This window comes from Tachypleus tridentatus, chromosome 6 (assembly GCF_004210375.1).
Source record: "Tachypleus tridentatus isolate NWPU-2018 chromosome 6, ASM421037v1, whole genome shotgun sequence".
Lineage (NCBI taxonomy): Eukaryota > Metazoa > Arthropoda > Merostomata > Xiphosura > Limulidae > Tachypleus > Tachypleus tridentatus.
The window spans coordinates 23,041,094-23,067,227 of NC_134830.1; the positions used below are offsets into that span (position 1 = coordinate 23,041,094).

At 34.0% G+C, this 26,134-nt stretch overlaps 1 protein-coding gene across 9 annotated transcripts in view; it reads right to left on the minus strand.

Moving 5' to 3' along the window:
* LOC143252088 (ribosomal protein S6 kinase alpha-5-like) overlaps positions 1-26,134 on the minus strand; it is a 126,409-nt gene that overhangs the window by 89,733 nt on the left and 10,542 nt on the right. The window contains exons 2-4 of one of the 9 annotated variants that reach the window (XR_013028815.1): positions 25,229-25,292; positions 19,455-19,647; positions 6,787-13,083 (exon numbers count right to left, since the gene is read on the minus strand). The exons of 4 other annotated variants lie outside the window; for them this stretch is intronic. The gene's annotated coding sequence lies outside the window, so the exon portion shown is untranslated. Of the gene's footprint in view, positions 1-6,786; positions 13,084-15,107; positions 18,117-18,467; positions 19,648-25,228; positions 25,293-26,134 lie in introns of those variants that run through there. 4 more of the 9 variants (XR_013028816.1, XM_076503703.1, XR_013028814.1 and 1 more) reach the window with 4 other exon arrangements.

The window sequence follows — 26,134 nt, forward strand, 5'->3', positions numbered from 1 at the left end:
AGCTATTTTCAACAGACATATATATCAAAAATATTTTTCTAAACCAAGGCAGAAAACGCTATAGATCTTTTATACTTACAGTAGGAAGATGTTTAATAATTGGGCAAGTATTACAATCACTGTTAATAGTTGTGATTATCTTACAAATATCTATGAGGGTTCAGGCAGCATAGCTATAAGTAACTTGAAAAAGTCTTTAAAATTGTTCTGTTTTTTATATTAAGGCATAAAATTATAATTCAGCAGATAAACAGTCCAACATCGTTTTTTTTCGTTTTTTTTTAAATAAAATATTAGGCTTAGAGTTGGATGGCAGGAAGTACAAAATGAAGTTGGGATTACTAGTTAGGGTTGAAGCCAACTGCTGTTACCACTTGTCGTGATTGAAGATGGATGCTAAGAATAGTTGTTAGGTTGGATGCTAGGATTACTTGTTAAAAATGAAGGTGAATGTTAGGGATTACTTGAGATAAGACTTGCAAGTCCATTCCCAGAATTCTCACACATACTGTCCTATCCAAACTGAGATACTGATGTCAATGATACAGTACACAGAATGATCAGAAAAAAAACTAGTTTACGTTGATAAGACAGCCTGCTTATTGCAGAAAATCGGCAGTGCAACACAGTTCTTTGGAGAAGTCATTTCTGTAAAATTCACCATTATCACCCATTCAGTGAAAAGTGAGCTTAAGATAGTAGGCTAACAATTAAATTCTAAGAATTTGACTGTCCAGGGTGTTACACTATTATATACCATATTTTTAACCCTTAAACAGCAGGAATGTTGTAGGTAGCAGCTCACAACAGATGTGAAAATTTAGGAAAATATTTTCTTATGCATAATTTTTAGGACTTGTATTATGAATTTTGAAGAAAATATGAAAGAAAATGAAAAGAAAAGCATAATAAAGCCTTATTTATTATAAGTTCAAATGATTTTTTATGGTATGAAAATTACAAAAAACATTCTTCAATGCATAGTGCAACTCTACATCCTTTAACACCAGGTAGTCACCATCTTCTGGTTCTTTTCTCCTCTTGTTGTATTCATACATATGTGATATTGTCTTTGTCCACTTTGTTCTAGCTTCTAAAGTTGGAATGCTTTCTAAAAAGTGCTGATAAAATGCTTCTTTTCCAATAAGTCTATCAGGAACAGTAAGGCTATGTCTTCCTGGGAAAGGTCTTATCACCCTTCCATACCTTTCCAAAAATTGGTACATTACATTGTAACTAAACTGCCTCAATGATGTCTTCTTGCCAGTTTTTACTAGATACATGTTATAAGAATTCAAAATTGAGATATCAAGTAAGTGAGAAAAAAAAGTTTCTTGTACCACATCACACATTTATGAAAGCAATGAATTTGTACAATTTGCATGTGTCACTTTTATCAACTAGCCTCATGATGACAGTATAATCTAAGACCATATCAGTTCTGGTTATTTAGTTTTTGTAACAATCCTTTCCACTGTATTTTATTTCACCTTTATGTACAGTACTAAGCAAACAGGATGTTTGTCTTTCCATTGAAGAGTTAAAATATTTCCTTGCTTCTTGGTCTCAACATCTTCCTTCTTCAGAGGTGCAAATTTTAGGCATGTTCTTCTGATTAGTTCTAACTGTTCCACAAAAACCAGTTTTATTTCTAAAGGGAAAGTTGCATCATTCTGGACTTGTACAATAATTATCACATAAAACAAAGATCTTTATTCCAAATCTAAGGATCTTGCTTGGAATGTATTGCTTGAAAACAATGCAAACCTTGAAAAGAATCAAAGATTCATCGATAACTACTTTTTGAAATGGAGAAAGGTTCATCAGCTTTATTCTTCACCACTGTAAACACTCCTCAGTCTTTCCATAATCAATCATTTACATTCGATTCTTCATTATTTGCAAAGTGCAAATATCTAAGAATCTCCCTGTATCGATATTGAGTAATGTATTTTAGAAAAACTGGAGTTCCTATAAGGGGATCATTCTTCCAATAATAAGCCAACACATGCTTTTTTCACATATGGCATAAGCATCACCAGAACAAAAACAAAAGTGGGCATTTCCTCAATAGTTGTATCTTCCAAAAGAAAATGTTACTTTCACTTTCTTCAGGATTCAAGGATTTACAAAACTCATAATATATGTTTGTTCCCTGCACAGTATGACTCATTATACTTTGATCAAATATAACAAAAAAAAATCATATTCTTTAGATTCATTTGTAAGCCTATATTTATCTGTGAGTCTAGCATTTCTACTGTCAAAAGAATGAAGAAATGGATCAAAGTCATGACACCTTACCAACTGGGAATCAATGGATTGTAATTCACTGATGGATTCTGATTGACGACTATCTAAATCATGTTGAGTTTGAAACAATTGAATTTAATTATGATGAAAAATCTGAAAAGTTTTCTTCTTTACTGGAATAATTATTGCATGCTAATACTTCAATTTTGTCTTTTGATGGAAAACGTTTTTGCTTCATTCCCTTAGCAGATGCACCTTTTCTTTTCTGTTCCATGACTTACTCTGAGAACATGACTCAGACACAAGGCTTTGAGTGGGTATGGTCACTATGGTGCAAGGAAAACTGATGTTTTAGCCTGTATCATCAACTGATGATAGCTGTACTAAGCACAAAGCTAAAAGCTACATACTGCAAGGTTTTTTCTCACATCACAAACTAGCATATATGTGTTTTTCAGTAGACTTCTTGGAAAATAGCCTATTCAAACAGACAAAACTAAAAACCTATATAAATGGCTTTGTGTAAGGCTATACGTAAAACAATGATTGAAATGTGTGCTGTGGGCTTGTGGAATACATGAATTTCCTCATTTAACTAGGGTATTTGAGCCAGATTTGTTTTGTTTTTTTCCAGAATTCTGTCTCTGTATCCTTTATTTGGGTATTTTAAATTCCAGTAGTCAGAAGTCAGAATAAGTGGCACTGCTGCATTTGTCAAATTCTTAGTTTTTCCATTTAAATTACACTTTTGTTTTCCTCTACCATTTATATTCAATTTATTCTTTGGCTAAAGCACCTCTAAGCTTGCCTTTTGTAGAAACTTTTTATATCTGCTGGATATTAGTAATTTTGAATATCAAGACTAGTCAAAAACTAGATTTTGGTGTTACAAAAGAATTTTGTATAGAAGAGTTTACTTTGAGCATGCCTCTTCCTTCTTATGTCTCTTGTGGTACAGTAATGTTTGTATATCATATTTCCATGAAATATAATTTTCTAAGACCATATAACATCATCACAAAGAGTAGATAGCATCTCATTATGATATACTGGAATTAGGAGTCACCCAACAGTCTTCAAAGCCAAGTAGGCCAAGTTATCTCACTGTGACCAAAGTATAAAGATTTCACATTCTTGAGGATGTGTACATTTATACTTTCAGATTCAAGACCATGTACAGTGGCCAAGGGTGATAAATTTATTTAGTGATAAATAGTGGTCCCATAGTACCACATGCTGCATCATGACTATGGCATGCCATGTGCTGAGTTATTCCATTGAAGACGTAGCTCAAGGATGCTGGATTCATTAGGATTCATGCACACATCAAGAAGAAGATGAGCTCTTTGAGACATTTTGCCCAAATGTCAGCACAGAAGCTGGCATTTGCAGCTTGTGGGTACCACTCAGTTGTGGTGTAAAACAGAGAAACCTGCCAATGTTCAAGTGAACCTGGACTGTTTCATCAAATGTTGGAAACAAGTTGCTATTTGAAATGGATAGACTCAGGCAATAAAATGCATAATGCTGAATTCATGTCCAATGCATATTGCCCTAGAGCACTTGGTCAAGATGTGGCTCAATTACTGAGACAAAGTTGTTAATGAGTTATGACTAAATTCAAAACTCAATGTTGAGAACTCCAAAGGAAATTGACTGCTCATGTGACTGATTTTGAATTATCTGAAGATCATGATGAGGTGCTCATCAACAAATTTACTGGCAGGTTACTGAGCAAACCAATGAAGCCCAACATGAGACTAAAGAACATTTCATCTTTCAATGAGGCAGCTTCATTAATGACACAGTTTGAGGTGGTCACATCAAGCTATAAAATGATATATAGGAGTAGTCAACTTGCTAACTGCAATTGCTGAACCTGCTACAAAACACTCTGCAGAGTCTGTAAAAGTGCCCAAAGCATAAAAGACTCATGGACCTTCTCCACCACTTGAGCAAATGCTAAAAGGCAGCATGGAATTGTAGCCAGGGTCAGCAGGATTTCCATGGTTCATGCACCATTATTGCACAATTACTACAAGAATTTTACTTTCAAAAATACCCTGGGAATCATGGAAAGAATTCCTTCTTCAACTGTGGCACGTCTTGTTGCTGAGGTGTCCACATTCTGTTTCAGTCAGGACCATCATATGTAGGAATCTTTCAGATCAACATAACAACCTGATAGGGGGAAGGTCAACAATGAGCAGTGACTGCTGCAGCACATTCTGGTTTAAACTAGTAAAGCCAGAGTTGAATATGGCAACCATATTTGGTAAGTGCAGAAGTCAGCTCACATCAAAAGTTACAGTGGCTGGTCCACAAAAACATGTTTTGTGTTGCATGAATGTGTATCTGAACATTTAGTTGACAAAAACAATGAGAATCTTACTCAACCTGGCTGTTATCAGATATTCCCTGTTAATCCACCACTTCACCCATTCAGCACAAACTTTGCTCTGAGAAATGGTGACAAGGTAAACATGAGTGTAGTGTTATACCTTTGACTTCATCTTGGAAATGTTAAGTGTCAAGCAAGTGCAGTTGCCTCCACTCTAGGTTCAGGCATTATACCTTAGGGATGGACCTATTGTAGAAATGGGCAACCATTTCTGTTCACGAAAAAGACAAATTGTAGTTATAAAACAGATTTGTTCCAAGAATAACAAACTGTGTGCATGTATGCACACTGAAAATGATGTGATAGTTCATTCTGACATGCTAGTGATATTCTGCAGTGTAATATAGATTCAGACCAAAGTATTATCACCTTCTAATCAAGTGATAAGAATAATGCACAAAACACTTTTTTTTTGACTGGATAGCAGAGAGCACTTGTTTGAACAGATACCTCTTCAAATAACAGTGTTGTACCAGCAGCAAGTTGTAACTACAGTTTTCTGGCTATTCAGCTTCCCAGTAGGAATGGTCACTGGCAAAGTAACAGAGGCAGAAGTGATATAGAAGAGCTGTACTGGTGCTGTGAAATAACACAGGCAGAAGTGATACAGAATAACTGTACTGCTGCTGTCAAAGCCAGTGTGTTACATCCAATAATGAATGCACAGTTTTCAAAACAAATGAAGTCTCTAACTGAGAACTGCATAAGCAATCTAAACTTACCATAGATGCACAAATTCAATGAAATACTAAAGGAGCTTTCTTACGTATTTGTGAGACCAGAGAGTGAATTGAGTTGGACAACAATCACACATTATCACTTAAATACAGGTGATGCATGTCCAATAAAACAACTACCACAAAAGCTTTCTTGCAGTATGGATATAGCTAGTACTGAAAATAGATAAAAATTTAAGGACAGAGTAGTACAACCTTCAGGGAGCACCTGGTTACCTGTTGTGGTGATTGCCAAAAACAGAAAGGAATGTCAAGATTCTACATGGACCACACAAGTAAGCAAAGAAATGTATGTCAACACCTTTCCTTCACTGTACATAAACAGTCTAAATGCATTAAAAGATGTCCATTATTTCAGTGCAAAAATCCCAGCTTCAAGATACTGCAATAATCACTTTGCTGTATCAGATTACACTGTGAAATTATAAAGATAACAAAGCTACTTACAATGCTTATTAAGAGACCTAAAAATTTGTTAAGGAGAATAAGTCAATTCATGGAGAAACCAACTGTTTTAAGTATTATAAGGTCATAATTTAGTATGTTGTAATAAATCATTCTCATGATGAAGGCTCAAGTTGATACTATGTTCAGTGTCTGTCCCTCTGAAGTTTATATTTATTGTACTTAATGTTCCCTTCCCCTACTATAAATACCATTCTAAAAAGCTAGTGTGTTCAGAGGATATTATTGAATAAGATGGATGATGCAGAGACTTGCACTTGCTTGCAAAAGTTGACCTTTCTAGTTAAGTAATGTTATTTCTCAATGAAATATTTTCTTGTATCAGTATACTTATTTTAAATTTTGAATGTGAAATGCCCTTTTAAATAATAACATTAATTTTAATTGCTATATATTATGACAACAAAAACAAATAGTTATCACTTCAGCCATTCTCAAATATTCAATAAAAAATGCCCCTTAAAAGTCTCTACAACAATATATTTGTGCATACATTAAAAGTTGCTTACAAGTAAATCTACTCACACATAGTCCATGTCCCTGAATATATATTTTGACTTGTCTGATATTAGCTTAGGTTTACATAAATATATACTTCTTATAAATGAGCTTATGAGTTTAAGATTATTCATTTCTTAAAATGACAATAAATGAAAACCACTTTTGACTATAAAACATGAAAATACTAGATTTTCCCAACCAATTACAAATTTTTTCAAGATAATTAGTCATATCTAATGTTTTAGAACCATATTTACACTGAAAATAAATATTAAGAGAAAGCGATGTTTCTCCTCAAACAATATTTCTGTCTTATTAATAAAAGAGAAGTAGCTTTGTATATCATTTATGTATTCATAATGACTTCATGTTTTAGAAATTTTAAATAATTGTTTTATAATATATATAAACACACACACACACACTATATGCTTAATTTAAAAACGTATTTATTAAAGTACAAAGTTATCTACAAAATATCTTTCTCAGGAGATCAAATTCCAGGTTTACCAATAATTTACTCAATATTTGATAGCTGTAAACATTTTCATCCATATGAATGTCAGCATATTAAAGACTAACCAATCACTATATACACTGATGGAGTACCTGCACATTCATTGACAACATACACTATTTCATTGATGGCTTTTGTGAGATGTGTTTTAGTGATCAGTTTGATAATTATAAAAATATACTAATTATGAGCACCAATTCACATATACTAAAAACAATTTAAAATAGTAATATGAAACAGAATATTATTATTAGATGTTAAAATGTTACAAGGAGGTAAAATATAACCAACTCAGTTTTCTACCCAAGTTTATTATATTTTCACATATTACAAGCTCTATGTTTACCTAATCAGCAAGATTGTAGGATAAACTAACACAGTAATACTACTACAGTGCTCATTAAGTGTAAAAATATGCTGTATCAGACTTAGTGTTGTGTTATACCAATGGCATTGTTTGCTTTTATTCCTGGACAATAAATTAAATGATGCATATGTATTTCACAAGAAAAATATTTCATGAAATCTTTAATAGCACCTGAGCATGCACATCATCATCAAGGTTTAAGTGAAACTGAACTACTGATGTCTCTTGTTATAATGTATTTTGGTCTATTTTGCTGTCTTGTACACATAACACAATGGGATATATTTAATTTCAACTAGTGCACTTGTATGTTTCTATATGTTACACAGAAGCATAAAACAATTCAATTCAGATTAAACCAGCAGAGCAAAGTTGTTTCTGAATTAAGTCACATACAAGAACCATCCCCAGCCACTAGGTTTGAACATTTCTTCCACAACTATTTTGCAATAGCATTTCTTTTGATGGATGTCTGCTTTACCTATCTGCTGCTACACGAACTCACATGCATTGTTATTGCAGAATGTAGCCATTCCACATAATTTTGTGCATACTATGATACCTCTGCACTGAGTGAAGGGATCATTCATTAGATTCATTTGGAGCTCTATTTCTTGTTCAAACATCAGCAAATTTGAAAACCAACTAGTTGCTCTGATGCACAATAGGTGTTCACCCTAATCAGATCAGTCAGGATTAACAAACTTACCAGGCTGTACTGTTGAAGTCAACTTCTTAACTCATGCTAACAAGGTACACCAAAGCACAATATCCATTGTTCATCCAATACATCAGTGAGGGAATGTGCTAACATGTCAACCAATGGAGAAGCTTCAGCAAGTTTGGTGAAGTAATCAATAATAACCAGCAAATACTGATTACCTTCTTCAATTTCAGGTGGAGGACCAGATATATGTGTGGAAATTTTCTCTACAGGGGAATGTAACACACTCTTCCAGACTTTTTCCTGGTGTAGTTGGTTTCTTCTTTGGGTAACATATTGAATAGAATTTGTGTACCATTGTTCAGCATCTTAAAGTGAATCCAGAAGAAAAAATAATCACTTCTGCACACTAAAACGTTTTCACACTCCTTGTTGCTCACAAATGTTTGCACTGTGTAAAGAATTTTCTATTTTATAGCTCTGTAGAATACTAGCTGCATCACAGATTGGCTACTATGCACAATGTTTCATAATGATAGTACATTATTCCATTCATCATTAAACATATAAATTTCACATTCTGCAAGATGCAATACTATCCTTGACAATTTGTGATGTGTTGAAAGTGGTAATAGGCTATGTCTGGGTCTTTCAGTGTTCTGTCCAAATGCCTGTTTGGTAATCTGTCATATTCTTCCAAATATATAGTAGTTATACCTCATATGGTGTGATCTCAATGCTCTTGTCATACTTTTAGCCATTGTATGATATTTGAATCTGATCATTCAACAAAAAAAAAAAAGACATAATATCATGGAGAGAAAGATAATTCATTAACATATCCATACTGCTGAACTGGTCAATGTTGTATAACAAAGTTGAACTATTTCAGCACTGTTATAAATTGTGCAATCAAATCTACTGGGTTTTTGAAATTCAGAATCCATAGCCATTTCTACAGCACATCATCTGCCCAAATGGTGAACTTTATACCATCCAAGTGGAGGTGGTAATGTTTGATAATACTACAATTGTAAGCTATTACTTTTTTGCCATACAGTATCAGTGTTCTGGAGTAGTCAGCACATGATTGGCATACTCAATTGCATGCACCAATGCCTCCTGTATCTGTTGCAAAACCAAGTGAATTACACTATCATTAACATGTGTTTCCTTATAGCAAAGCTACAATGGGCTATGTGCTGAGTCCACAGAAGGAAATCAAACCCCTCATTTTAGCATTGTAAATCCAAAGACTTACTGCTGTACCAGCAGGGGACCCATCATTGGCATCTATAACCATGATGAATGGACAATCTCAACAAGAATAAACCAACACTGGTGCTTCAGCCACGGAGTACTTTAAGGACTTAAATGCATATTTACATTCCTGTATCCATACAAAGTGTGCATTAACCTCAATTAGTGTAGACAATAGTTTGGCTATGTTAGATAAACTGATAATAAACTGATGATAATACAATGCAAGATCTAAAAAGCTGTAAATATCTCGTAGTTAGAAGGTAATGGCTAGTCTCTGATCACAGAGATCTTTCCAGGACAACTGGATGCTCAATCTTTGCCAACAAAGTGACCAAGAAACTTCACTTCCATGCACACACAAATTGGTTCCAATTTCAAGCCAATATTCAAGATGGAATATCATTCTCAGCTGCAGCTTGAATCATGCATTCTTCTCATAAGTTGAAGGAAATTACTTAGATTGAATAAGGCAAGAGTGCTGAAGATAGTTTTAGGTCTGATTTCATCATAAGTTCCACTTGCCAATATCCAGAAAATCAAAGGGTATCTTCCAGTGCATCCAGATATTTATCTATGCAAGATATCAGTGTGTGTTCTTGCGTTCGCCAATATGAAACCAACATAGAACGTTGGTTGTTGTTTTTTTATTTTTGTTTCAACTATCACAGCTAGATTATAATCAAGCATTTTCTGAAGGTTGTATTATTTGATTCTTCAAAATCTGCACAATGTTTTGTTCTGGCTGTTTTCCTGATGCCCATGTGAAACCTGTACAGTAGTTCTTTTATTTTATGTGCATCACCTTTGTCTATGTGATGATACACGACTGTTGTATGACCTATTTGATCCTACGAAACAAATCAGCAAACTGCCCAAGTTCACTTCTGTTTAGATTGTTTGCCCTATCTCAACTAGATTTCAAATGCTCTGGAATTTGTATATCCATTCTTAGATGGATTGTGTCTCTTCTACCATTATTACACTAATGATGATCATTATGGATAAAAATAGAATAACTAAATGTCCATAGTTACAAAATAGCATTAATACAAAACCCTCACTTGGACAAATAACATGTACAACATGATTTCCAGACAGACAAACACCTTTGTGCAGTTTATATGCTAAAATGGCTCGTTTGGGTTGAGAAAATATTTTACATAGAAGAGCGAACCTGACGATGACCGAAGAAGGTCGAAACGTTGTTCGCTATTCTATGTAAAATATTTTCTCAACCCAAACGAGCCGTGTTTGCATATAAATTTCTCAACAAGTGGGTTTCTCGACATCACTGACCTTTGTGTAGTGAACACCACGGCTAAGATAAGTTAGAAACACATCCTTTCACTCATGTTTAGCAAATGGAGCAGCTGATTATACAGCAAAGCCAAATGAAGTTCTGTTTGCTCCAGTGTCCACTAAACACTCAATCTCACACCTTTTTCTTATTATTACTGCATGAAAAATCTGAATGTTGGCAACTATCTCAAAAAATGGAACGCATTCTTTAAAAAAGGTTTGGATATTACAGTCAGTATCGACTTGATGTATTTGTACATGATTTAATACAGCTTGGTTTAACTTCATATATCCTTATTTTCTAGCAACTCATACTGACTTTATCAAAGAATTCATTCTCCTGTAAGATGTCACCTCTCTGCACTTAAATTCATAAAGAACAAGTTCAAACTGTGATGAATCATGAGCATCTAACCAATATGCTAGTCACTGCCACTGAGCCAAAACTCTTAAATCAGTTGAATAAGAACATACTGCAAAATACATGCAGAAGAATCTCTTGTGAATCTCTAATGTTTTTGGTTTTTAATCTATACACTTGATTGACTCTGTAAACATGATATACTTGAATGTGTATTTTATGAGCAGATGAAAATAAATGTTTTATAAATTTACTATTACCTCCAATTTTCGTAAACTAGAACGATAACATAACATAACTATCATAAAAACACGTGTTTCTGCTAGTTACCTAATTCAGTAACTATCAGTGTTCCATTTGTTCCCTCTTCCCGAAACAAGTATACACATTGTCTCTTACTAGTGTGACACTGAGAATGATGAAAAAAATCCTTTAACAATGGCATCTAAAATCTAGTAAATAAAAATGCTCACTAACAGGTAAAACTTTGTTCTAGGTAAATAAAATAATTGTTGAAGAGAGTAATAATCACTGAAAACATGATGAATAATGAATATATTTTTCTCAAAGTTAAACAGCATCTGTTTTTCTTATAGCAAAGCCACGTTGGGCTGTCTGCTGACTCCACCGAGGGGAATCAAACCCCTGATTTTAGCATCGTAAATCCAAAGACTTTCCACTGTCCCAGCAAGGGACAAGTTAAACAGACAAATTATACAATGTAAATAGTTGTTAGTATTGTGGAATTAAGCAGGAGATGGAATGTATGGGAATAGTGCTGGTTTATCATACACACAAAATGAAAGTACGTTTTAACTGTAATCTCCAGCTCTAAATCTTAATTAAGATAAAAAAGTTAAGAAAATTCCTTAATGTTCAGTAATTTAAATACACTATGTGATAGACTCTTTGAACCACATAGTCATAAATATATATTAACAAAAGACGTTCTAAATCTAAAACAAAGTTTACTTCACAACTGTTAAAATAGTTTGAAACTGTGCTCCAACACACCCATATTTGACAAAAATAACATTCAGATACAAAGAAATCAACTCATAAACACATGGTAATCCAGCTTGTTTTATCACAACAGCACATGATCTTCATGTTAACATTACTTTAAACATTTCCATTTTCTAACTTGAAATGTTAAGGGTATATCAATACCCTGCACAGTTGTAATTTTTCTAGTTTTATTCGTAGGGTCTATATATGTTATTTTAGTAAATTCCACACTTTTAATATTAAATAGTAAACCCTCTTGCCATTTCTATTTGGTCAAAAATAATTTTTATTCTTAAATCACTTAGACCACCATTATTCCATGCAGAATATTGACTTAAGTATTTCTGAGAACTCGCATTGAACAATTTTATTTATTTCTTATTTCTGTGATGCTTAAACCATTTGTACAACTGAGTTCCAACAAGAAAATAATACAATTAATTGGACACATATGAAAAGACAAAGAGTTCATGTATTAACCCAATAAAGACACAGTAATTTCCATCAAAATATCTAAGTCTATAGAAAAGAGAAAATTCATCTTTTAGTGGTGCTTCCATTATCAGGAATTTAGAGAATTTCCCCTCAGTAGATTATCAAAGTAATGCCAACATTAATCATTACATCTTTCCAATCACACATCCTATATACAACAGACTTTTTACTTGGGTTCTTTGGTGGTTAGCTAAATCTATGGTAGAGTCTAAGATACTAGGTGGTTTCTAACAATACATAAACTTTGACAATGCATGTCATTGACAATAATGTTTAGTTTCAAAATGGCAAAACTATCCAGGTGTAGTTAGGCTTAAGGACTTCATTTCAATAAATGTTTGTACATTTTCCTTGATTTTTACATGTTTCCTACATATATAAAATACACTTGTTCTAATTTACCATTCATAACCCTGGTATTATTGGGTGATGTAAATTTCAAGACAATAATAAAATTATATTTTTATAAGAGTTCTCGGTAGGTGCAGCAACTCCAGGATAAACTCATTTCATGTACATAGATGAACACATGACATGGTATAAATTTACTTATGTACTGTGTATGGGCCACAACTAATAACACAAGAACTTGTTGTGTAAAGGAGCAACAACGGGTAAGCAAATGATGTGTAAAGTTAAACAGTATTATGAAGAAGGGTAACAAAAATTATTTTTTGGTGGAGCATCAGTCTGCAAAGTGATTTTTTACAGGTGAACTACATGAAATACACATATTTGTAGTCAATCAGTTCCTAAAACACAAAATAGGTAAATTAGTGACAACCAAACACCTCATGAAAGGGTGTTCAAGGGTAAGTGAACCTGACTGTTAGAACACTGACAAAAGTTAGACAATCATTTGGAAGTAGGGCTATACACAAAAAGATATTTATTGTAAGTAGGCCTAAATACAAAAAAAATAGACAAGTATTGGATGTTCAGGATACAACTGCTGTAACTTACAAAGCAGTTTAACTGAATGATACACTGATAGTGTTGTGACATGAGGGAAAAAGAGAGAAGTGAATTATACATTTACTGTGTTCATGATGAAAAATAGAAAAAAAATAGTTCACCTTGTCAACTGAATTCTAAAGCAATTGAATTTGCCTAAGTGGACTTTGACAAGAAGTAGTGAGCTGTATTACAGTTATATTGCCTAAGAAATTAATGGTTGAAAGGTGTGGTCAAAATAGCTACAGGAGGTAATCAAAACCCTTCAGAAGAGGAAAATGTCTGATTATGCAAGTAATGAGATACGAAAGTATTAGGATTAGTCCACATACCAGCCTGCACAATGTCTTCCAAAGAGTGGCTAATGACATAGAGATATGACAAATCTGGTGAAATGTGATATGCAAAAGATTGCTCTCCTGTAACGATAATCCATTATAGGCCATATGAATCAATTTCCAAAACAACCTCATTAGGGTAATGGGAGATAGGTCACAGAAAATTGAAGGATCCCAGTGAACAAACAGTCGGTTCCTACTGCCTCAATGCTTCTACTCAATGAGTAGAGTTGATCGTACTGTAGATTAGAAAAACCTTCAAATGTCCTGAATTCCTGAAAAATAGTGCATTATATAAAGTCACCATAGATGAAGCAAGATCCTTTTCAAATGACCAGGTTATAAAATCAGATAATGTAGATACTTTACAATGAAGAGGGTTTAAATTCCTCTTACTACACCAGTAGCAATAAGTATGTCACTTCCATTGATACACAACCATAGTTGGTCTGGGGTGGGATGGGGATTTAGTTAAATACAGATAAATCTTAGAAGTTAAACCCTGGTGTTAGTCAAAGTAATGCATAACTTCCAGATATGAAGATTAAGTTTTCAAACATTTGGGTGAAGAATGTCTCATCAAGGTTGTCTCTGTTGAGACAACCAATGTAAAAGACATAGAAGGTGGACTTTCCTGCAGATACTTAAGAAATAGAAACCACATTTTAGCTGGCCAGTATTGTTCAACCAAAATAGCTCAACAAGAAGTGGAATAAACCAGAGCCAGAACCTGGTGCAATAGCCAAATCAGGGAAAAGGCATACAGATGTAAGTCTGTCCAGTCTTGACTGAAAGTATCCACTGCCAATGTTTGAGGATGATTTATTGGAAACCAGAACAACTGCAACTGAGAATTCCAATTAGTCACAAAAGTATTGATTGTAGGAGACCCAAAATAAGAATAAATGCACTGATAAACTTGTGATGTCTATCCTGCTGGTAAAATCTGGTTAGGTCGAGACAAGTAGGCTGCAATTTAATCACTCCTGGAACACAATATGCTGAGAGACTGATATGATGCAAGCAAGACCAGTAGAGAAGATCCAAGGTACAAAAACAAATTCTATTATATGTGCCCCCCTTGACTGGAAATCTGAGACCATTTGAAATTGTCAGAATGGATCATGAAAATTTTGTGCTTGAAGAGAGAAGAACCTTGAACCATTGCCTGTTGCACTGTAGGAGTTTGACAATATTCATATGGAGGATAGACTTATCTTCTGTCCAAAACCCCTAGAACTCCTGACCTTGAAGATAAACTCCCTTTCTTTGAAAAGAAGCATCTGTGAACAGATGGATCAAAGGATGAGGTGGTGGAATGGGTACCCAAATAGTAGTGTTCTTAAAATCAAACCACAATTTGCAGTTGAATATATTGCTCCTGAGTAATGACACTGGATGATCCAAAGGATCAGAATGAATGACCCACTGACCACGTAGTAACCACTGAAGTGACCTCAAAGGAATGAGAGGCTCATATCCATATAGTTGAAGAAGAAGACAGAAACAAAAGCCTGAAAGCTTTTCCCAAGACTTTAAGCCTGATGATGATTGATTAAGCACAACTCTTAAGTGAGTATTTAAAAACATACCCAGATGAATAAGATACTGTACTGCATTTCTCCAATCTGGTAAGGAAACCTGCTTCTGTGGCTTCTGAAAGGAGAATATGATAGAAAGATCTAACAAAGCATCTCTACCCAATAAATCCCAACAACAAATCAGACAGAAAACCAAAGGAAGAACTTAAGAAGATCATCTGATTGATCAGCAAAATCCCCAACTCATCCTTCAACTGCTGAGGGGAATGTTAATAGGCTTCAGACAAAAGTTGGATTGAAAATAAATACTCCAGGACAGTAGTGAGAAATAAGAAAAATCCAAGAAAACTGTGATCTGTTTAAAAGAGATCACAAGGTTCTAATGTTGAATCCCAATGGTCCAAAAGAGGGTCCATCTGTTGGGAATCTAAATACATCTTCTCCTGATGGTAATAAGTCAAAGCATGTTAATCTAATAAAGGTGAAAAACAAGGAATTTCTATCCTGTCATGAAACTGAGTAGCAAATCTCCTTGCATGAACAGCAATATTAGGAGGAGGAGGAAGAATAAGGTAGTTACTTGCTGTCCTTTCCACCAGTAGAATCAAATGCAATTGAGAAACCCCCAAAACCTCACAAACCTAAGTTACCAAAGGAAGAAAAGGAGTTGGAGAATCAAAATTATCCTCTGTTGTGGCCAACCTACTAAAAAAAGGAGCCAAAAAAAGCAAGTCTAAATTATACATTTAAAAATTGTTGGTATGGGTAGAGAAAGCACTAGTAGAGGAGTGAACAATGTTTAGAACTTCTTCTGTCATCACCAGGTTCGATGACATGTCAAAACGTTGTTCACTCCTCCACTAGTGCTTTCTCTACCAATACTAGCCGTTTTTAAATATATAATTTTCTCGACGAGTGGGTTTTCTCGTCACCACAGATTAAGTTTAAATTCTCCCCAGCCAGTCCTGGGTCATTTGCAAAAGCCATCTCAGAACCCATCAGAGAGGGGCACCCTCAGTCTACATGTCTCCATCTCACAATAAATCATACCACAGATAACTTTGACTAAGAGTGAACATTCCCCTGGATACTGATAAACACCAGACAGCAGAGGTAAAAGGGAAGAGATCTGGTTGGCCTCCTTTGTTGAAACATTAACTGAGGAATTCATAATTATTGTACTTTTTTTTTTTAAGCAATTTATAAATATAAACAAAGATATTACAGTAGAAATGCCAAACATGTTCAAAGTTACAAAATTTTGAGTAATCAAAACACTTCTCTTTATAGAAACTTATGCAGAATGCTTTGACAAGAAAAATTGATTATGTTATCTGAATGAGATGCTTATATACAGTTGCTAGATGGAGGATGCATTTAAGGTGATAGAGTTCTGCACATTAGAATTTGCTAACAGTAACTGAATGGGCTATAAAAGACTGCTGCAAGCATGTTCAATATTTATATGAGCAAAAAGTGAAAACTCTGAAGATTGAGAAATAGCTAAGTTGTCAGCAGAGGTACTACATTTTGGAAAGTACAGTTATTATTTCCTGAATGAAAGGGAATGGGCCCTGAACTCTCTAAGTTTCCCTCTTCCCTATATCTATTTCTGGACACATATGGATGGGAGTCCAGCTGTCAGACCCATCCTGTACATCCATACCTGTTCATACAACATTAAGGAATACAGTTACACAATTATAAAGTAGAAACATAAAACTGTAAACACCCAAAAGTAAATTGACACTTTATTTAACATTTAAGTAACCAGAGTTGGCAGTAGGTACTGCCAGCCAATTGCCTTCCCTCTAATCAACACTACACAATTAACGATAGTGGCAGATAACCTTATGATAGCTTTGCTATAACAAATGACAGTGCAAGAAATTCTAGTGGCAGTGGCAATCAAATCTTGAGGCACCCATCCTTATGTTGTTTTGTTCTTGTGAACAAAAAACACAATGGTAATATTTTAGTTACTTGAAGAGTTGGGTTAACTGAAAACAGTAAAAAGTTGGAAACTGTTTATGTTTACTGAATTATTTTTACAATAATTTTAATTGTAATTTTGAATATCAGAATAATTGAAAACAGTAGTAATAAGGAATACGAAGTTCTGATTATTTGATCATTTGCAACATCAACAAATAGAGTGATTATCTAACAAGACATTAACTGATGTAATTGTTGTTCTTAGAAAATCAACTAATTTACTCAGCTCTGCTAGAAACAGCACACTGCTTGTATAACTTAAGATTGTGATAAACCACAACAAAAAGACCCCTCTCTTCTAAAATACTGTTAACATTCCTATCAAAATTGGACTTTATTATTCAATTTATGATAACCTATATACATTAGCTTGTATTCATTATTACAGAAGCCATCTACAGTTTATTTACCAAACTCGCCAAGTAATCTAAATCCTTTTGTAAAGCAGCAGCATCATTATCTTAGCCAATAATATCAAAGAGTTCAATATTATGGTATTTTCAGTTTAAGAAAGTGATTTCCTGGCAAGTGTCAGACAGATAAATAATAAAAGATTTGATCAAGACTAAGGGGAAGTTTTCCATGGTTGATACCGAATTTTAAGTTCTCTGAGAAATATGGAAAATGGACACAGTTAAATGAAAGTGAAAATAATTTGGACACAATACAAAAACTGTGCACAATCATCTCTTCTGAATCAGTGAATTGCTTATCAGTTTTCCATTTCTAAAGACAAATCCTTGCAAAACCTTTTACAATAAAAGCCAAGTAAAACTGAGAAAAGAAATTGTGTGCCTGGATTTCAAACACCGGTTTGCTTTCTTTGTCCAATGGATAGCATCTCCTCTTGACCTCTAGCTTCCCACTAGTACAGCAGTATGTCTATGGATTTACAATGCTAAAATCAGGGGTTCGATTCCCCTCGGTGGGATCAGCAGATAGCCTGATGCGACTTTGCTATAAGAAAAAAAACAAAACACTTGACCTCTGTTCCTTGATAGCATTGGCCAGCTATCAATTTTAATTGACATCACAATTCAGCAACCAAAGGATATTCCAGTTTTAACTTGTACTAATCCAAGCTCAAAATACTCTGAAATATTTTTGTAAGCAGAAGATATCATCTAACAAAAAGCTGAGGTAGCTACAACAAGACAATGATGGACACTCTGAACTGCATGTTGATGCCATGGCAGTGCAGAAACTAGGTAATGAATAATATGGGATAAATAATATTGCTATAGAAGATATTAGCAATATCTAATAACAATAATATACCTACATAGCACATTTCTTTCTCTTTCTTTCTCTCTCTCTCTCTGACCTGTCCATAGCCCAAAAATTAAAATTAACCACCTTCAAACTCATGACATGATCCAGAAATATGCTGCCTTTATCTTGTTCTTAAAATACTCACACGACAATTATCACACACACACACACACACACACACACACACACACACACACACACAAAAACCATTAACTGCAACTTAAAACACAGTTCAATAATATATAAAACATTGGGACACTAGAATAAACCAAACCTAGAAAACATGAGTTAAAACCAAGTACATAGTTAAATAATACCTGTGACTGATGAAAGAATACAACACAATTAAACATATAATGAACTACTATTAAATGATACAAAGGATAAAAGAAAGAGAGGGAAAACCCTTTATATTCAATATATAGAAAGCAATTTACAGGTACACACTTAAGAGAGACAAAATACCCTTTAACAATGATTAACCCATGGTACCAAAGAAAGAATATTAAACATCGAACATGCAAAAAGAAAGAAGTGAAAAGCAGCTTTAAAAATGAATAATCACCATCTTAAGAGAGCAAATTAACATGAATTAATGATTATACAGTTAATAACATGGAACTGAAATATGCAGCAATAATGAAGCATATACAAAACAAAAAATACTTTACTTCCATAAAAGTAAAAAAAATGCTATAAATGAAACATCTCAAAATAGCCCTTTTAAATGAAATATATTATGTAATGAAACTATAAATGTACAAAAAGTATATTATTTAGAATTATCAAAACGTAATCAGCCAAACACTCGAAACAGAAAGAAAAAATGTTATCATAAGAACACTGAAACAATTTTCTATAAACTAAAGAAATAGAAAACAAACATTAAAGCAAGACCCCTTCACTAACACAAAAAGTAAACATTTATCAAAATAACTAGATAATTAGATACAAAACCACTAGAAATATAAAGAATAACAAAATAAAAAATAATTCTACAATTATATATATTACATGACCTACATAAGGAAGTGGCACAAAAGCTTTGTAGGGATAGAGTTCTTGAGAAGACACTGTTATAACTATCCAATGTATTTAAATCTTTTCATCTCCTTCAATCAAATGATGATGAAGTCAACAATTAGCTGAGATTTTTGGTTGGCATCTTCAGGTAAGTTGGCGTCTCTTCATCATGATCTTCAACTGTGCCTGTGGTCTATAAGTCAATAAAAAAAATAATAATAACAAACATTGAGAATACTCATCAATAAGAAATGGAAAACTGCTGCATATTTCAAAAGCAAGATGGTCAGATGCATCCACAATTTTATTATTCACACAAAAGTTCAAATTATAATGTAAGCTTAGAAAACTTCCAATGGTCAAAGGTTCAGTCAAATGTATAAGCTAAAAGGGTTGTATTGCATAAGGTTGCAACCTCGAAGGAAATACTGGTTGAAAGACCAGTCTACAGATGTAATGTGTGCTCATGTTCATCCTCTTTGCCCATAAAACGTGTCAAAAAACAAACAAAAAACCCTATCTTCCTCAGGTTTCCATTATACCTGCTATTCATGGCAATACTGTCCCCCACTGAATACTTGACATACGTTTGCCATACTCTCCAACAATACAACTTTCTAACCCATTGTCTCACAGACATTACCTGTGTCCAGTAAGAGAGAATGGAGTTTGGAGGCATTGCAGGTCCTAGATTGTCAAGCCAACTTTAATTGTACAATGCTAACCATACCTTTGACAGTTAGCCTTTACCAATGCTTTCATTGCTTTTTTTTTTTGCTTTTTTTTTTTATAGAAACTACTGTTTACAAGTGATGTACTAGTTTATGGCAACAATTACAAATTTTCATTTTGTAGGTTTTATTTTCTGCTTCCTTCTAGTACACTTGCAGCTTGTATTTTCATGCTTTAATACTGCACTTTGTAACTAAAAAACATTAAGACACTTGTCAATTCTTAATGTTGAGATCAAATCATGGTCCTGCTGATGATTGTGATTTTATGAAGAAATGCAATTCTCTCATATCTTATAGATCCAACATACTTCCCAGATAAATTGGTCCTAAAATCTAGTGAATACAGGATGGCATATTCTGTAGGTTTCTCACCAATCAACTAGATTAAGGCAGTGATTTTCTTTAAACGTTAAGCAATATTTCACATAAAAAATTTACTCAATGTTTTGGAAAGCAAGGATTCACAACATCTATTTTACTGTTAGTCATCCAACTGCTTGCTCATCCCAGTTGTGATCCACGAGTTCTCACTCCCTTACCTAATGGATAAACAGCTTCTACTGGTAGAAATCATCCACCAGTGGCATGTCCAGTCTTTCTCAGCTGATTGTCTGTGACCTTTACCAGAACTGAGACTGCTGTGCTCTGACCAGCAACAGTTTAAGAGTCCTGTGGAAAAATTCTAAAAGGTCTTGGACCTGAAAGGCACTAATTTTGTGCTAATGACACTCAGTTGTCCTCAATCCCTTGAACCTTTTCTTAATCATGTTTAGTACTTTTATCTGTAAAATAAGCTACACTTTTAGTAAAACTGTTCCTTTAAATTCAGTAAAGTCAAGAGATCAAGCAGGAACTAGTATGCATGCTATCATTTCAGAAATTCCACAATATAGCTTGATGGAATGGCAACACATTTCCCACTTAAGTTTCTACTTGTGATGCTTTCAATAGAAAACAGTTTCCCTACAAGTACAAAATGAGTTGTGATCATAAAGAACAGTAGATTCAAACAAGAAATAATATAATTTTTTGTGGTTGGCATCTTAGCTGAACTTTAAGTTCCATGAGAAATAAACAGATTGGACAACTTTAAATGACAATGATAAACTATTTATTTAGATATGACATATAAAACAGTTTTTACTAGTGTAAAGAAGTGGATAACTGCCTCTACTGGATCTGTGAGTAGCCCACTAGCTTCCTTTCTTTGAAATAAATATCTGCCAAACTAATTAAAATGAAAGCCAAAGAAAGCTTCCCTGAACTTCAAACATCATGTTCCTTTCTTTGTTTAATGGATACTGTTGACTTGGTAGTTCTGTTTCCTGATAGCACTAGACCATTATCAATTTTAGTCAATGTCACAGTTCTGCCAATAAAAATTATTCCAGTATTAACTTGTTTTAATCCAGGCTCAAAATAACAAACACAATATAACAAAACAACAAAGTACTGAAGTAATTATAACAAGATAATGATAAGACCCACCAAACTACACGTTGCCATCAAGATACTGAGAAAACAAAATAACCAATGCCTTACGATAATTCAATGTTACTACAGAAGGTAGGAAAACCATTATATAACCACACATATCACAACACATTATCAAATTTAAGTAATTTACTGACCATTCTTTCATCTATGTCCCCGAGGTAAATAAAAGAATCAAAGGTTCTAACACTGAGATCAGGTATATCCCACTTGCAACATTAACCTAGTTTAGCAATTGAACACCATTTATTACAACATTCTGCTTTCTTCCATTAGGGAGGATACTGGAGAGAGTGCATCTACCATCATTATAAGGGACAATCATAAAATTGGGTCCCCACCAAGAAACAGTACAACAGGTTGTGACTAAGACTTGAAGTGCCTGCCAAGTGTAAGGGCAGGTCTATACCAAGTGCTGTTCATTTGTTTTTTTTGGGGGGGTTGGTCGTATGGTTTTGCCAAAAGGTACAGAAACAGCAATGTCAATCATAAAGATACACTACCAAAGCAAACCTGCAGAAAACGTTTAGCTCAATTGTAGACACTCAACAGGGGTGGATGGGTTTAACATTTTCCATTTTTCTCCATTTGATGCAGATTTACTTAAGTATTCCCAATGGGGCAATGCTGGATACTCAGCAGATTCTGGTAACATCAAGCAAAAAGAATGTAAGGGGTAGACGTTCATAGAACATTTAATATGGTAAGTCTTTTCTTTTCCAGTTCAGTTTCTGCATTGTTGTTACTGCTGTTTTTTTCTCTTTGGGGAGGAATTTGCAGTGTTATAATGTGTATAAAAATGATGGTACACATATGAAGGTGCCATGAAAAATACAAATGACATGGAGATGACTGAAAAACACAACAGGCAAAACCTGCTACACTACAGCCTTAGGGTAGACTGTTCAATATTGAAAGATAGACAAAACCCAGATGCACAGGAAACCAACTAGTGATATGAGCAATGGGAAATGAATGCCTTAAGAGTTGTCCATATACCAGCCTGTAAAATCACTTCCAAAGGTAACTGATGAAAAGAGGCAAGAAAGGCTGGAACATCCTGACACTAACAACAAGAGATGCAAAAAACTGTATGGCTCACCTCCCAAAAGAAGAGTGTGAGAAACAGAAGAATTGGCAAACCTAATCAGTTAATTGAGTTTGAATACAAAATTTGCAATGATAAAAATAGGCCAAGGTATGTTTCCAAAGGAGCAGGCTCAGCAAGACAGCAATGAACATCCCATACAGGATACAGAAGAGGATCAGGAATGAAATGATTATAAAATTATAAAATAGAAGAGAGAGAAAGAGATGGAAGAAAAGATCCAATCATTCTTCTTGGTACCCCAAGTCTTCAGAAGAAAAGAGGGTGGATTGAGAACAACAAACTTGTTCCTACGGTAGAGAGTAGAGGAAGTGTCTGTGGGGTAAGTATCTGAACAACAATGACTACAAGCAAAGAGAATACATAATTTGAGAGATAAATGATACAAGGAAAGGATACCAATGGCTCAATATGAAAAATAAAGCCCAAAGTAGCAAAGTAGTGATAGAATGGAAAAGACCATGGGATGTGACTTTGCGAGATGTGCAGCAGCCAATGAGAGATCACATTCTTCTCAATTAAGAAGTAATCTTTGCCCAACACAATTTTCCAGTAAAGTAATTTTTGGTTCCAAAGAAGTCACTGCCAGGAGTTGTGATGGCAAGTTGTGCAGGAAGGGGGGGGACAATGAACAGAAGAATAGGGGTAGTCCAGTGTGGCTCCCAAGGCACCTGTTGATCAGCAAGTTGAAAAATCAAAGAAACAGAAGAATATTGCAAATAAGCAACCATCTAGGTAGGAGATTCCAAGGAACTGGAAACACTCCCAAAGTTTGTATGCAAATAGACAAGATGAAGGTCCAGGGTAAAAATAAAAAGATAAGAGACGAGGACACTTGACTGAAGAGATTACAGAAACAAAAGAAACCATACCAAAATAGGAAGAAGTGGAAACCAAAGTAACAAATAAAAAATAATTGGCTCCAATAAAACTGTTGGGATCATAATAAAGAGCCTCAAATCAAACAGATAGCTGAAAGAAAAACAAAATAAAGAGAAGCACTCAAAAGAGGAGTAAAAAAAAGACATAAAAGATTGGAGATTAAAATATATAAAGGTTCATGCCCTGAGACCATAGTAAATGAGTCACAAAGATGAGTAAGACAAGAAAGATTTGGGACAATGCTCATTTAAGATAGAAGGAGGCACACACACCAAAAAACAATGTTATGATAAACAGGCTGGAAGTAAGAAGAGCTTATAATTTTTCACAGGTTATGCAGGCTTCATAGAAAGCAAAGAAACAAAAAAGTAAGAATCTGAACTAGACACAAAATAGACAGAAGGATAACAATTATCTAATGACTAAACGTGGGAACATCATCAGTTGACATGTCAGCACACCATGGTTCCTCACAGTTCAATAATATTGTGGAAGTTGTTCATGATATTGAAAGTACCTTACTGCAAATTGAAAGCTAAAACCCGTCACATTCTTTGCAATAATTTTATATCAGAACCATGAACAAATGATGTACCTCCAACTGCCACAAAGTAAGTTGAAGAAAATATTCAAAAAAGAATGTCTGGGCTTCAAAACTTTTCAAATATATGTACATACATTATGACCCACACTGTTGAATATAGTTTAAATTAGGAATGTGGAAGGGCAACAGAAAACAAAATTACAATCATATAAAACAAATGTGCAACAAGAATGAAACCAATATAGCACTAAAGAAAGATAGTTAATTGAGAATACTAAAAAATACACCTAAACACAAGCAGTGTAAAAGGAAAGAATAAGCCTACATCTTACGCTTGTGCTCACAGAGATTACCATGCATTGAGGTTGTGTCACCCTCCTACAGGTACTGGACTAAAGCATTAAGATGATTGTGGCATAACTCGTGTTCTGCAAATAGACATGTGTTGGGTTAGGGCTGTGGAAGGCTTGTGGAATGTGTAAAAAATATTCCATCACAGTCACGTACAAGATAACAGTTCTCAGTGATGCAAAACAACAAGTAGGGTTTCTCAATTTGATGTATTCCACAAAATAATGTATTAATAATTCTAAACAAATAATGACAAGTATTTTGACATAAGTAACTACTTTCTGAATGGTATTTAAATCCAGCAAATAGCAAAAGAAAAGAAATATCAAAGAGATAATAGGTTAGAATATCATCAACTTCATGTAATCCACAATACCCATTAAATGTTCTTGTTTGTAATTTCAATTTTTGAACATAAATGCACCTGAATAAACCTCTTTTTGAGGCCTGTAAATCCTATCTTGTCCAAAATGGACAGATATTTAAATATTAAGGAAAGAAACACAAAACTGTGTTAAATATATGTACCATCACAAAGTCTATTAATTATTAATACATACTTCTAAAACTATAATTGTCATAGCAGAGTTAGAAAATAATAACAACAGTTTTAAAACCTCAACTGGAATACTCCACTTTGCATTACACTAGATAAACTTACCTGTATTATACATGACACATAGTTTCTTCTGGCTGTCAATCCTTCCACATGTGAAGATTATCATCTGAAACCAATATGTGTCATTACTTAAGCTATGTGATAAAGATGAATATTTCAGAATCCCTTAGGTTTTCTATATTTTGTACATTTTTGAGATCCTATTCAGTCATGCAATTCATACTGGACTGCCAATTTAGGGACATGCATACTGTAAATATATGAAAAATTGGCAGGAAACGTAACAGAGTTTTCTTACAGAACTTCATTACTGTATTTCTCACATATAAATCTAATATTAAAATTCACAAGTTGATTATGCTAGTTATCCTTTTCCAACAAGTAATAAATCAGAAGGCAGAAAATTTGGAAAGTTTATCAAATTAAATGAAAATGAAGATTTAGAGATGCAGTAATCAGCCTGTATGTATGGGATATACACGTATTCATGCCTTCCCTACTTCAGGCCACAGTTTCTATCAGCTCCACTTTCTGTTTCACAGAAATACAAAGTGATAATTATTCAGCTCAATATCATACCATGTTTATGGATCCAAAGGATGACAAATACCTTCCACTGATACCAAACAACAACTTAAATATTCATCCCATAACTTCCTACAGTACAGCCACACAAACAGAATGTGAATCAGGACTTGTATCCATAGATTACTTAATAGAAAAGTGCCAAGGTTAAAACACGGTTTATTCAAGTGTATCAGTAACCTTAATGAACATAAAATGTAATTATTCTCACAGTTCTCAAACTACCCTGTATTCCTCCCACCACTACAAAAGTTTAGAAAGTTACTTTATTCCTTACAAACATATAGCTTTTTGACAGGGAAATTGACTTTTCCTAATCTTCCATTGTTTTGTATTAAGAAAATTTTAAAAGTGTGTATAGTT